At 48.3% G+C, this 13845-nt stretch overlaps 1 pseudogene; it reads right to left on the bottom strand.

Moving 5' to 3' along the window:
• Positions 1–9580, bottom strand: part of LOC147091950 (uncharacterized) — an 85820-nt pseudogene extending 76240 nt beyond the window's left edge.
• Between the last annotated feature and the right edge of the window lie 4265 nt (positions 9581–13845).

The following is a 13845-nucleotide window of genomic DNA, read 5'->3' as shown; positions in this document are numbered from 1 at the left end:
GTCGCTGTGCCGGACTCGGCACAAAATGCCGTCTCGTGTGCGCATGCGCGGACGCTCGGCTATCAATCAACCATCAGCCAGAAGAGGTCGCTGGTGAGACCAGTGAAGGAAGCCTTGCATTTATACAGCGCCTTTCACCACCACCGGACGTCCCAAAGCGCTTTACAGCCAATGAAGTAGAGTCACTGTTGTAATGTAGGAAACGCAGCAGCCAATTAGCGCACAGCAAGCTCCCACAAACAGCAATCTGATAATGACCAGATAATCTATGTTTTTTGTTATGTTGATTGAGGGATAAACACATTGGCTAGGACACCAGGGATAACTCCCCTGCTCTTATTCAAATCGTGCCATAGGATCATTGACGTCCAACTGAGAGACCAGCCTTGCTTTAATGTCTCCTCCAAAAAACAGCACCTCCGACAGTGCCGCACTCCCTCAGGACTGTACTGGAGTGTCAGCCTAGATTTTTGTGCTCAAGTCTCTGGAGTGGGACTTGAACCCACAACTTTCTGACTCAGAGGCGAGAGTGCTACCCACTGAGCCACTGGCTGACACTAAAGAACAAGCAGTTCTGACGAAAGGTCATCGACCTGAAACGTTAACTCTGTTTCTGTCTCCATCGATGCACCCTGACCTGCTGAGTATTTCCAGCATTTTCTGTTTTTGTTAAAGAAACGAGGGAGTGATTGCTGACTGGAAGAATGTTGGGTTGTCCTGCGCATGCGCACCTCCCTGGCGGCTGAGGCAAAACACCGACTCACCCCCACCTGAGCTGCGCACGCGTACAAGATGTTGCAGCTCCGCATGCACGCCCGATGTTCCAACCGCAGGGTTTTGTGCGCCGAGCATGCGCATTGCGGACCGATCGGGATGGGCGATTGTGGAGCAGGAGGGAGAGCGTGGGGACCATGAGCACATGCGCGGGACTCAGTCAACAGAGCGCTTTCTGCAGCGCCGGGAGCTTGTGGGTATTACAGCCGCCATTACTGCTGATCCTTTCAACCAACCTGTGCAGCAGCTGGGGCCTGAAAATCAGTTTCACTGCCCCTAGGTTCGGAAAGGGGAAAATTAAACAACAGTTTGCCTCTGATCCTTTTCTGAACTCTATTTACAGGGTTATAGAAGTGAAGCAGTTACAGGCGGAACGCTCAGACCAAACATCACGTCAAAATCTGACAAGAGTCGCTCGATTCATCAGGACCTGAATATCATCGGCCTTTACACATGGAAGGAGAAAGCAGCAATGACAAACCGCACACGTGTTCAGTGTGTAGACATGGATTCAGCCGATCGACTGACCTGGTGAGACACGTGCACCGTCACACCGGGGAGAAACCGGGTAAAGGTGGGGACAGTGGGAAGGGAGTCAGTTCCCCGTCTGCATTGGAAGTTCAACGGCACAGTCACACCAGGGACAGTCCATTCACCTGCTCCGTGTGTGGAAAGGGATTTTGTTTGTTCATCCCACCTGCAAACACACCAGCGAGTTCACACTGGGGAGAGACCATTTCAATGTCCTGACTGTAGGAAGAGCTTTAAAAGCTCCGGGCATCTGAAGGGACACCAGTGCCTCAACACTGTGGAGAGGCCATTCACCTGCTCTGTGTGTGGGAAGGGATTCTTGCAGTCCTCCACCCTGCTGACACACCAGCTTGTTCACACTGATGAAAGGCCATTTAAATGTTCTCACTGTGGGAAGAGCTTTAAAATCCCCCAGGAGCTCAAGCAACACCAGCGAGTTCACACTGGGGAGAGGCCGTTCACCTGCTTCGTGTGTGGGAAGGGATTCACTCAGTTAATCCACCCTGCAGACACATCAGCGAGTTCACACTGATGAGAGACCCTTTAAATGTTCTGACTTGTGGGAAATGCTTTAAAAGCCCTGGGGAGCTGAAGAGACACCGGCTCCTACACGCTGGGGAGAGGCCGTTCACCTGATCCGTGTGTGGGAAGGGATTCGCTCAGTCCTCCAACCTGCTGGCCCATCAGCGAGTTCACACTGGAGAGAACCCCTTTAAATGTTCTGGCTGTGGGAAAAGATTTAAAAGCTCCAGGGAGCTGAAGAGCCACCGGCTCCTATACACTGGTGAGAGACCGTTCACCTGCTCCGTGTGGGGGGAAGGGATTCACTCAGTCATCCACCCTCCTCACACCAGCTTGTTCACACTGACGAGAGACCCTTTAAATGTTCTGACTTGTGGGAAGAGCAATAAAAGCTTAAGAACCTTAAGAGACACCAGCGTGTTCACACTGATCATATAATCTAACAGCACAGAAGGTGGTGATTCGGCCCATCGAGTCTGTGCCGGCTCTTTGAAAGAGCTGTCCAATTTAGTCCCAAACCCCAGCTTTATCCCCAGAACTCTGCAAACTAGTCCTCTTCAAGGACATGTCCAATTACTGTTTGAAAGTTCCTGTGGAACCTGATTCCAGCATCCTTTCAGATGGTGCGTTCCAGATCTTAACAACCCTCTGTGTGAAAACAATTCTCCTCATTTCCCTCTCGTTCTTTTAGCAACTATTGTAAATCTGTGACCTTTGGTTACCGACCCACTTGCCAGAGTGAACAGTTTCTCCCTACTTGCTCGATCGAAACCCCTCATCATTTTGAACCCCTCTATTAGGTCTCCTCTTAACCTTCTCTGCTCTAAGGGGAACAATCCCAGCTTCTCCAATCTCTCCACATAACTGAAGTCCCTCATCCCTGGTACCATCCTGGTCAACCTCCTCTGCACCCTCTCCAAGGCCTTGACATCCTTCCTAAAGTGTGGTGCCCAGAACTGTACACAAGACTCCAGCTGAGGCCAAAACCCTGCAGCTGTACAACACCCTGGTTAGACCACACCTGGAGCACTGTGAGCAGTTCTGGGCACCACACCTTAGGAAGGATATATTGCCTTGGAGGGAGTGCAGCGTAGGTTTACCAGAATGATACCTGGACTTCAAGGGTTAAGTTACGAGGAGGGATTACACAAATTAGGGTTGTATTCTCTTAAATTTAGAAGGTTAAGGTGTGATCTGATTGAAGTTTTCAGGATATTAAGGGGAACAGAGGGTAGATAGAGACAAACTATTTCCGCTGGTTGGGGATTCTCGGACTGGGGGCATCGTCTAAAAATTAGAGCCAGACCTTTGAGGAGTGAAATTAGGAAACACTTCTACACACAAAGGGTGGTAGAAGTTTGGAACTCTCTTCTGCAAACAGCAATTGATGCGAGATCAATTGTTAATTTTCAATCTGAGATTGATAGGTTTTTGTTACCCAAAGGTATTAAGAGATATGGGCCAAAGGCAGGTGTATGGAGTTATTTCGCAGATCAGCCATGATCTCATTGAATGGCAGAACAGGCTCGAGGGGCTGAATGGCCGCCTCCTCCTGTCCTATGTTCCTAACTAGTGATTTGTAAAGGTTTAGTGTAACTTCCTTGTTTTTGTATTCAATGGCCCTATTTACAAAGCCAAGTATCCCACACGCTTTCTGAACCGCCTCACCAACTTGCCGTGGCACTTTCAAAGATTTGTGAATATGGACCCCCAGGTCCCTCTGCTCTTGCACCCCCTCAAAATAGTCCCATTTAGATTATACGGCCTCTCCATGTTGTTTCTCCCAAAGTGCATCACTTCACACTTATCCTCATTTAATTTCATCTGCCTTGTGTCTGCTCATTTCACAGTCTGTCTCTGTCCTCCTGAAGTCTGCTACTACTATGCTCACTATTTACTACGTTGCCAAGTTTTGTATCATCTGCAAACTTCAAACTTGTACACCTATACCCAAGTCCAGGTCAGTTATATATAACAAGAAAAGCAATGATCCTAATCCAGACCCCTGGGGTAATCCACTGCATACTTCCCTCCAGTCAGAAAAGCATCCCTCAGCACTGCTCACTGTCTCCTATCCCTCGGCCAATTATATACCCAAATTACCATCAGCCCTTTAATACCATGTGCTTTTATTTTCCGAGTACGTCTCTTGTGTGGTACTTTACCAAATGCCTTTTGAAAGTCCATAAGAACATAAGAAATAGGAGCAGGAGTAGGCCATTCGGCCCCTCGAGCCTGCTCTGCCATTCAATAAGATCATGGCTGATCATCGATCTCCATATCCCATGATTCCCCTAGAGTCCAACAATCTATCGATCTCAGCCTTGAATATACTCAAAGACTCAGCATTCACAGCCCTCTGGGGCAGAGAATTACAAAGATTCACAACCCTCCGAGTGAAGAAATTCCTCCTCATCTCGGTCTTAAATGGCCGACCCCTTATCCTGAGACTGTGCCCCCTAGTTCTAGACACTCCAGCCAGGGGAAACAACCTCTCAGCATCTACCCTGTCAATCCCCTTCAGAATCTTGTATGTTTCAATGAGATCACCTCTCATTCTTCTAAACTCCAGAGAGTATCGGCCCATTCTACACAATCTCTCCTCATAGGACAGCCCCCTCATCCCAAGAATCAATCTAGTGAACCTTCGTTGCACCGCCTCCAAGGCAAGTATATCCTTCCTTAGATAAGGAGACCAAAACTGTGCACAGTACTCCAGGTGTGGTCTCACCAAGGCCCTGTACAATTGGAGCAAGACTTCCTTACTCTTATACTCCAACCCCCTTGCAATAAAGGCCAACATGCCATTTGCCTTCCTTATTGCTTGCTGTACCTGCACGCTAGCTTTCTGTGTTTCTTGCACGAGGACACCCAAATCTCTCTGAACACCAACATTTGAAAGTTTCTCACCATTTAAAAAATATTCTGTTTTTCTATTCTTCCTACCAAAGTGAATAACCTCACATTTCCCCACATTATACTCCATCTGCCACCTTACTGCCCACTCACTCAGTCTATCTATATCCCTTTGCAGAGTCGTTGTGTTCTCATAGCTTACCGTCCCACCTAGCTTTGTATCATCAGCATACATTACACTCGGTCCCTTCATCTAGGTCATTAATGTAGATTGTAAATAGCTGAGGCCCCAACACTGATCCCTGTGGCACCCCACTAGTTACAGCCTGCCGACCTGAAAAAGGTCTGTTTATCCCTACTCTCGGTTTTCTGTCTGTTAACCAATCCTCTATCCATGCTACTATATTACCCCCAACCCCGTGAGCCCTAATCTTGTGTAATAATATTTTATGTGGCACCTTGTCGAATGCCTTTTGGAAATCCAAATATACTACATCCACTGGTTCCCCTTTATATAACCTTTATTATATACCCTGCTTGTTACATCCTCAAATAACTCTAATAAATTTGTCAAACACCATTTTTCCCTTTCATAAAACCATGTTGACTCTGCCGAACCATGTTATGATTTTCTAAGTGCCCTGATACAACTTCCTTAACAATGGATTCCAGCATTTTCCCAACGACTGATGTCAGGCTAACTGGCCTGTCGTTCCCTGTTTTCCCTCTCCCTCCTTTCTTGAATAGCGGTGTTACATTTGCGACCTTCCAATCCGCTGGGACCGTTCTAGAATCTAGGGAATTTTGGAAGATCAAAACCAATGCATCCACTATCTCTTCAGCCACCTCTTTTAGAACCCTAGGATGTAGGCCGTCAGGTCCAGGGGATTTGTCGGCTTTTAGTCCCATTAGTTTCTCCAGTACTTTACATTAAGTTCCTCACCCTCATTAAACCCTCGGTTCCCCACCATCTTTGGTATGCTTTTGTGTCTTCTACTGTGAAGACAGATACAAAATATTTGTTTTAACGTTTCTGCCATTTCCTTATTCCCCATAATAATTTCTCCTGTCTCTACCTCTAAGGGACCAACGTTGTCAGCTATAGCTCAGTTGGTAGCACACTCGCCTCTGGGTCAAAGGGTTGTGGGTTCAAGTCCCACTCCAGGGACTCGAGCACATAAAGCTAGGCTGACACTCCAGTGCAGTGCTGAGGGAGTGCTGCACTGTCGGAGGGGCCGTCTTTTTGATGAGACGTTAAACCGAGGCCCCGTCTGCTCTCTCAGGTGGATGTAAAAGATCCCATGGCACTATTTCGAAGAAGAGTAGGGAAGTTATCCCGGAGTCCTGGCCAATATTTATCTCACAACCAACATAACAAAAACAGATTATCTGGTCATTATCACATTGCTGTTTGTGGGAGCTTGCTGTGTGCAAATTGACTGCCGCATTTCCCACATTACAACAGTGACGCCACTTCAAAAAGTACTTCATTGACTGTAAAGCGCTTTGAGATGTCCGGTGGTCGTGAATGGCGCTATATAAATGCAAGTCTTCCTTTACTTTTGCTACTCTCTTCCTTTTTAAGAACATAAGAACATAAGAAATAGGAGCAGGAGTAGGCCAATCGGCCCCTCGAGCCTGCTCCACCATTCAATAAGATCATGGCTGATCTGATCCTAACCTCAAATCTTCTATCACTCTGCATCCACCCGAACCCATGTGATCTCCCGGGAGAGGCGAAAAACCAGATAAAGACCCAATAGCCAATTTGGGAGAAAAAAATCTGGGAAATTCCTCTCCGACCCATCTAGGCGATCGAAATTCTTCCAGGAGATCACTCTGTCCCTATATTTTCTACAGTACTTACCTTCTGTAAAGGCGATCTCCACCCCAGCCAGGAACAGGAATAAAACCATCTCCTGAAATCTAACAGAATTAGAACACAGTAGGAGCAGAACCAGGCTACACGGCCCCTGGGCCCACTCCAATACCCACAGGGCCATGACCATTCCGAACCTAGACTCATGTCCAATTTCCTGCCCGCTCCCCGTAACCCTTAATTCCCTTTACTTCTAGGAAAATATCTATTTCTGTTTTAAATTTATTTAATGATATAGCTTCCACAGCTTTCTGGGGCAGCAAATTCCACAAACCTACCACCCTCTGAGTGAAGAAGTTTCTCCTCATCTCAGTTTTGAAAGAGCAGCCCCTTATTCTAAGACTATGCTCCCTAGTTCTAGTTTCACCCATCATTGGGAACATCCTCACCGCATCCACCCGGTCAAGCCCCTTCACAATCTTATATGTTTCAATAAGATCGCCTCTCATTCTTCTGAACTCCAATGAGTAGAGTCCCAATCTACTCAACCTCTCCTCATATGACCACCCCCTCATCCCCGGGATTAACCGAGTGAACCTTCTTTGTACTGACTCGAGAGCAAGTATGTCTTTTCTTAAGTATGGACACCAAAACTGTATGCAGTATTCCAGGTGCGGTCTCACCAATACCTTGTACAACTGCAGCAATACCTCCCTGTTTTTATATTCCATCCCCCTAGCAATAAAAGCCAACATTCCATTGGCCTTCTTAATCACTTGCTGCACCTGCATACTAACTTTTTGAGTTTCGTGCACCAGGACCCCCAGATCCCTTTGTACTTCAGTACTTTCCAGTTTCTTGCCATTAAGATAATAACTTGCTCTATGATTTTTCCTGCCAAAGTGCATAACCTCACAATTTCCAGTATTGTATTCCATCTGCCAAATCTCTGCCCACTTACTTAGCCTGTCTATGTCCCTTTACAGGTTTTTTATGTCCTCCTCACTCACTACTTTCCGTCCCATCTTTGTATCATCTGCAAACTTTGATATGTTACACTTGGTCCCCTCCTCCAAATCGTTAATATAGATTGTAAAGAGTTGGGGACCCAGCACTGACCCCTGCGGAACACCACTAGTTACTGGTTGCCAATCTGAGAACGAACCATTTATCCCAACTCTCTGCTTTCTGTTAGAGAGCCAATCCTCCACCCACGCCAGAATATTACCCCCAATCCCGTGATTTTTTATCTTGAGCAATAATCTTTTGTGTGGCACCTTGACAAATGCCTTTTGGAAGTCTAAATACACTACGTCCACTGGTTCCCCTTTATCCACCCTGTATGTTACTTCCTCAAAAAACTCCAGCAAATTTGTCAAACATGACTTCCCCTTCATGAAACTATGCTGAGTTTGTCCTATTAAATTATGTTTATCCAAATGCCCCGTTACTGTCTCCTTAATAATGGACTCTAACATTTTACCAACCACATATGTTAGGCTAACAGGTCTATAGTTTCCAGCCTTCTCCCTACTACACTTTTTAAATAAGGGTGTTACATTAGCAGTTTTCCAATCTGCCGGGACCTTTGCTGAGTCCAGTGAGTTTTGGAAAATTATTACCAATGCATCCACAATCCCTACCGCTACTTCCCTCAAGACCCTAGGATGCAAGCCATCAGGTCCAGGGGATTTATCCGCCTTGAGTCCCATTATTTTACCAAGTACCACTTCCTTAGTGATTTTAATCGTATTTAGTTCCTCCCCCCCTAGAGCCCCCTGTTTGTCCAGTGTTGGGATATTCTTGAAGCTTTTGATTTAATTATTAAACATTTAAGAAATTATTGCAGTGACAAATGCTGTCTCTGAAACTGCGGGAAATTTGTTTTTAAATAATCTTCTTTAGTGAAGCTGCTGTGGCTCTGCCCCTTTGCCAGGCCCGCTGCCTGCGGCCCCTCTCCCAGATTCCAGCCCCAGCTCTGTGCTGCCTGTGGCCCCTTTCCCAGATTCCAGCCCCATCTCTGTGCTGCCTGCGGCCCCTCTCCCAGATTCCAGCCCCAGCTCTGTGCTGCCTGTGGCCCCTTTCCCAGATTCCAGCCCCAGCTCTGTGCTGCCTGTGGCCCCTTTCCCAGATTCCAGCCCCAGCTCTGTGCTGACTGTGGCCCCTTTCCCAGATTCCAGCCCCATCTCTGTGCTGCCTGCAGCCCCTCTCCCAGATTGCAGCCCCAGCTCTGTGCTGACTGGCCCCTCTCCCAGATTCCAGCCCCATCTCTGTGCTGCCTGCAGCCCCTCTCCCAGATTCCAGCCCCAGCTCTGTGCTGACTGCGGCCCCTCTCCCAGATTCCAGCCCCAGCTCTGTGCTGACTGCGGCCCCTCTCCCAGATTCCAGCCCCAGCTCTGTGCTGCCTGCGGCCCCTCTCCCAGATTCCAGCCCCAGCTCTGTGCTGACTGCGGCCCCTCTCCCAGATTCCAGCCCCAGCTCTGTGCTGACTGAGCTGCTCTCACCTGGGGACAGCGCGTCACAATCGGCCCCAGCGCACCTGAGCTGGAGAGGAGGCCCCGCCCCCTTGCCGCGCCGCCATTGGAGGACCCGGCCCGCCCTCTTCCTATTGGTCAGAGCTCCCGTCAGTCAAAGTCCCGGGCCGGCCTCCATCCACCTAAATGGGCCTCTTCCTCTGATGACGTCACAATCGGGCCAGCCTCAGCGCCGGGTAGTAAGGTCCCGCCCCCTAGCCGCGCCGCCATTGCTTGGAGGACCAGGCCACCCAGTTCAGTCCTCCCAGCTCAGCCCATTTCCTATTGGTCAGTGCTCCCGTCAGTCACAATCACCTTGCTCCGGCTCACTCCGCCACAGCGCGCGACTGAATCTGCTCCGTCCGGTGTCCGCTGAGGTCCCGCCCGATTCTCAGGTTTGGTTTTCTCGTATTTTACTTTATAATCTCGCTCTCCGCTCCCCCCTCACCTCGATTTAAATCGATTCCCAAACACTTTACTTTATCCGGCCGCTGATTCCGCCTCTTCCCGGGCCCGGCCTTCCGGCTGCGCTCTGCAGGCGCCGCGCAGGCGCACTGGCAGTCTGGTTTTCTGGTGGGGCCGAATGAGCATGCGCGGCCCCGCCCCTCCACATTTAAAGACACACCCACCACCTCCACATTTAAAGGGACACCCACCCCCCTCCACATTTAAAAGGACACCCACCCCCTCCACATTTAAAGGGACACCCACCCCCTCCACATTTAAAGGGACACCCACCCCCTCCACATTTAAAGGGAGAGCCACCCCCTCCACATTTAAAGGGACTCCCCCCTCTCGTGCGTTCTTCTGATTAAAGGGACAGTGACAATTCCCCCGGCCACCGCACCTTAGCAAGGATGTGAAAGACCTTGAGAGCGGGAAGAGGTTTACGCACTCATCCGATCATGGCTGATCATCCAAATTCAGTACCCGGTCCCTGCTTTCTCCCCATACCCCTTGATCCCTTTAGCCTTAAGAAATATACCCAACTCCTTCTTGAATATATTTAATGAAGTGGCCTCCACTGCCTTCTGTGGTGGAGAATTCCACAGGTTCACCACTCTCTGGGTGAAGAAATTCCTCCTCATTTCTGTCCTAAATGGCCTACCCTTTATCCTTAGACTGTGTCCCCTGGTTCTGGACTCCCCGACCATCGGGAACATCCTTCCTGCATCTAGTTTGTCCAGTCCTGTCAGAATTTTATAAGTTTCAATGAGATCACCTCTCATTCTTCTAAACTGCAGTGAGTACAAGTCCAATCGACCCAATCTCTCCTCATACGTCATTCCTGCCATCCCAGGTATCAGTCTGGTGAATCTTCGCTGAACTCCTTCCATGGCAAGAACATCCTTCCTCAGATAAGGCGACCAAAACTGCAAACAATACTCAAGATGTGGTCTCATCAAGGCCCTTTACAACTGCAGCAAGACATCCTTGTTCCTGTACTCAAAACCTCTCGCTACGAAGGCCAACATACCATTTGCCTTCTTAACTGCCTGCTGCACCTGCATGCTTACCTTCAGCGACTGGTGCACAAAGACACCCAGGTCTCGTTGCACTTCCCCTTCTCCCAATCTATTGCCATTTAGATAATAATCTGCCTTCCTGTTTTTGACACCAAAGTGGATAACCTCACATTTATCCACGTTATATTGCATCTGCCATGTTTCTGACCAATCACCCAACCTGTCCAAATCATCCTGGAGTTTCTCGACATCCTCCTCACAGCACACACGCCCACCCAGCTTTGTGTCGTCTGCAAATTTGGAGATATTACATCTAGTTCCCTTGTCCAGATCATTTATATATATTGTGAATAGCTGGGGTCCAAGGACCGATCCCTGCGGTACCCCACTAGTCACTGCCTGCCATTCGGAAAAAGACCCATTTATTCCAACTCTTTGCTTTCTGTCTGCCAACCAGTTCTCTATCCAAGTCAATACCTTGCCCCCAATCCCATGTGCCTTAACTTCACATGCTAATCTCTTATGCGGGACCTTATCGAAGGCCTTCTGAAAGTCCAGATACACCACATCCACTGGTTCTCCCTTATCTATTTTACCAGTTACATCCTCAAAAAATTCCAGTAGATTAGTCAAGCAGTAGTTACCTTTTGTGAATCCATGTTGACTTTGTCCGATCCTGTCACTGTTTTCCAAGTGCTCTGCTGTTACATTTTTATTTCGGACTCTAACATTTTCCCCACTACTGATGTCAGGCTTACCGGTCTGTAATTCCCCGTTTTCTCTCTCCTGTGGCGGAGCCACCAAGAGACACTGAACAATCTGTAATCATTCCTTTAACCACTCTGTAGTGCAGTTGTGGACTGCACCTTTAAGCTGTGTGTAGGTTCTTGTATTTCCACATGATGACGTCATGACGCCGATCACGTGACCCCCAGTTGGCGCGGAAAACGTGATGACGTCATGACGTCGGTTTCCAGTATTTAAGGGCAGGCTGAGAAAGGCTGGGGACGGAAACAGACCTGCTGACCTCTGCTCTTGTAGTTATCAGTTAAAGTATTTTGTTTATTAAAGTTTAATTATTTCGTTTCACTGCGTTGGACTTCGTTATTTGGATAGGAACTTCCGTTCCTACACTACCACCTTTTTTTAATAGTGGGGTAACATTAGCTACCCTCCAATCCATGGGTAATGTTCCAGATTCCATCGAATGTTGGAAGATGACCAGCAATGCATCTACTATTTCTAGGGCCACATCCTTAAGTACCCTAGGATGTAGATTATCAGGCCCTGGGGATTTATCGGCCTTCAGTCCCATCAGTTTCCCTAACACCATTTCCCTACAAATACTGATTTCTTTCAGTTCCACCCTTTCATCAGACCCTATGTTCCCCGGCATCTCTGGGAGGTTATTTGTGTCCTCCTTTGTGAAGACAGAACCAAAATATGTATTTAGTTGGTCTGCCATTTCTTTGTTCCCCATTATAAATTCCCCTGATTATGACTGCAAGGGACCTACGCTTGACTTCACCAATCTTTTTCTCTTCACATATCTATAAAAGCTTTTACAGTCAGTTTTTATGTTCCCTGCAAGCTTACTCTCATATTCTATTTTCCCCTTCTTAATTAATCTCTTTGTCCTCCTTTGTTGAATCCTAAACTGCTCCCAATCCTCAGGATTATTGCTTTTTCTGGCCAATTTATATGTCCTCTCCTTGGATCTTATGCTATCCCTAATTTCCCTTGTTAGCCACGGTTAAGTCACCTTTTTTGTTTTATTTTTATGCCAAACTGGGATGAACAACTTCTGTAGTTCATCCATGCGGTCTTTGAATGTTTGCCATTGCCTATCCACCGTCAACCCTTTGAGTGCCATTCCCCAATCAATCCTACCCAACTCGCTCCTCAGACCATCGTAGTTTCCTTTATTTAAATTGAGGACCCTCGTCTTTGAGTCAACTACTTCATTCCCCACCTTAATGAAGAATTCGATCATATTATGATCGCTCCGACCCAAGGGGCCTCGTACAACAAGATTGCTAATTAATCCTTTCTCGTCACATAATACCCAGTCTAAGAAGGCAGTTGAGGCCAATTCATTAAATATATTCAAGAAAGAGTTGAATATATTTCTTAAGGCTAAAGGGATCAAGGGGTATGGGGAGAAAGCAGGGACCGGGTACTGAGTTTGGATGATCAGCCATGATCTCATTAAATGGCGGAGAAGGCTCGAGGGGCCGAATGGCCTACTCCTGCTCCTATCTTCTATGTTTCTAAAATAGACTTTGCTTGCTTTGCTGACTCAGCAAACCTCATTTGCTTTGTTGTTTTTTGGCTGACTAAATAAAAGGTTTTTTTTGGCTGCATGCAGGTATTTAATTGAGTTAGTTCAGGCTTGCTGTCAGTCCTGGCCCTGGTCCCGCCCCTTCCTGCACCTCATTGGCTGACACCGCTGTCAATCGACACCACGAGGGGAAGGGAGGGTGATTGACAGGATGACGATTGATAGAAGCGCCTGCCCGCGCTGTGATTGGTGCAGGGGAAGGCAAGTGGGCGTGTCCGGCCCCCGGGCCGACGTGGGGGAGTCAAAGGCTGGCTGGAGCGCATGCGCAGCCCGCCTCGCACCGTTGGGAAGCTTTTCAAAAAAAAAAATTTCCGAAACAAATTGAAAACACTCATTAATTGCCCGAACCCTCCTCCCCTCTAAAGTGCGATTATTATTATTCTTGGTTTTCCTCATTTGTGTGGCGTGTCTTTTTTTTACGTTGCGGTGGCGTGCGCCGATCCAACCGAACCCATGACGTTGCGTGCTGGCGTCAGCGCGTAATCGGAGGGGGGTTTTGATTGACGCAATGCGCCCACCAATCAGGAGCGGGGAAAACGCTGGGAGGACCAGGCGGGCTGACGGTCCTCCAACCAATGGCGGCGCGGGAGGGAGGGGGGGCGGGACCTCGGTGGTCTGCGTGCGCCGATCCAACTGACCCTTGGGCGTTGCGTGCATGCGTCATCTCGTAATCGGAGGGGGGCGGGGGTGTTTGATTGACGCGAAGCGTCCGCCAATCAGGAGCGCGGAAAACGCTGGGAGGACCGGACGGGCTGGCAGTCCTCCAACCAATGGCGGCGCGGGAGGGAGGGAGGCGGGACCTCGGTGGGCTGCAGGCTGTTTTCCTGCTTTCATTTCCTATTTATTTTATTTCCTTTCCAGTTTGAAAAAGGGTTTGACCCGAAACGTCACTCTAATTTCTCTCCCTGGATGTTGCCTGGCCTGCTGAGTTTTTCCAGCATTTTCTGTTGTTATTTCCTGCTTTCATTGTCTGCAGGAGCTGTTAAAGGGAAGGGGAGGAGGCGGGTGGGAAAACCCAGCTTG

Source organism: Somniosus microcephalus, unplaced genomic scaffold, assembly GCF_052327205.1.
Source record: "Somniosus microcephalus isolate GS21.2 unplaced genomic scaffold, FLI_Smic_1.0 unresolved_chr3, whole genome shotgun sequence".
NCBI classification, from domain to species: Eukaryota; Metazoa; Chordata; class Chondrichthyes; order Squaliformes; family Somniosidae; genus Somniosus; species Somniosus microcephalus.
The sequence above is the reverse complement of the archived record's forward strand: the minus strand, read 5'-3'. Positions and strand labels throughout refer to the sequence as shown.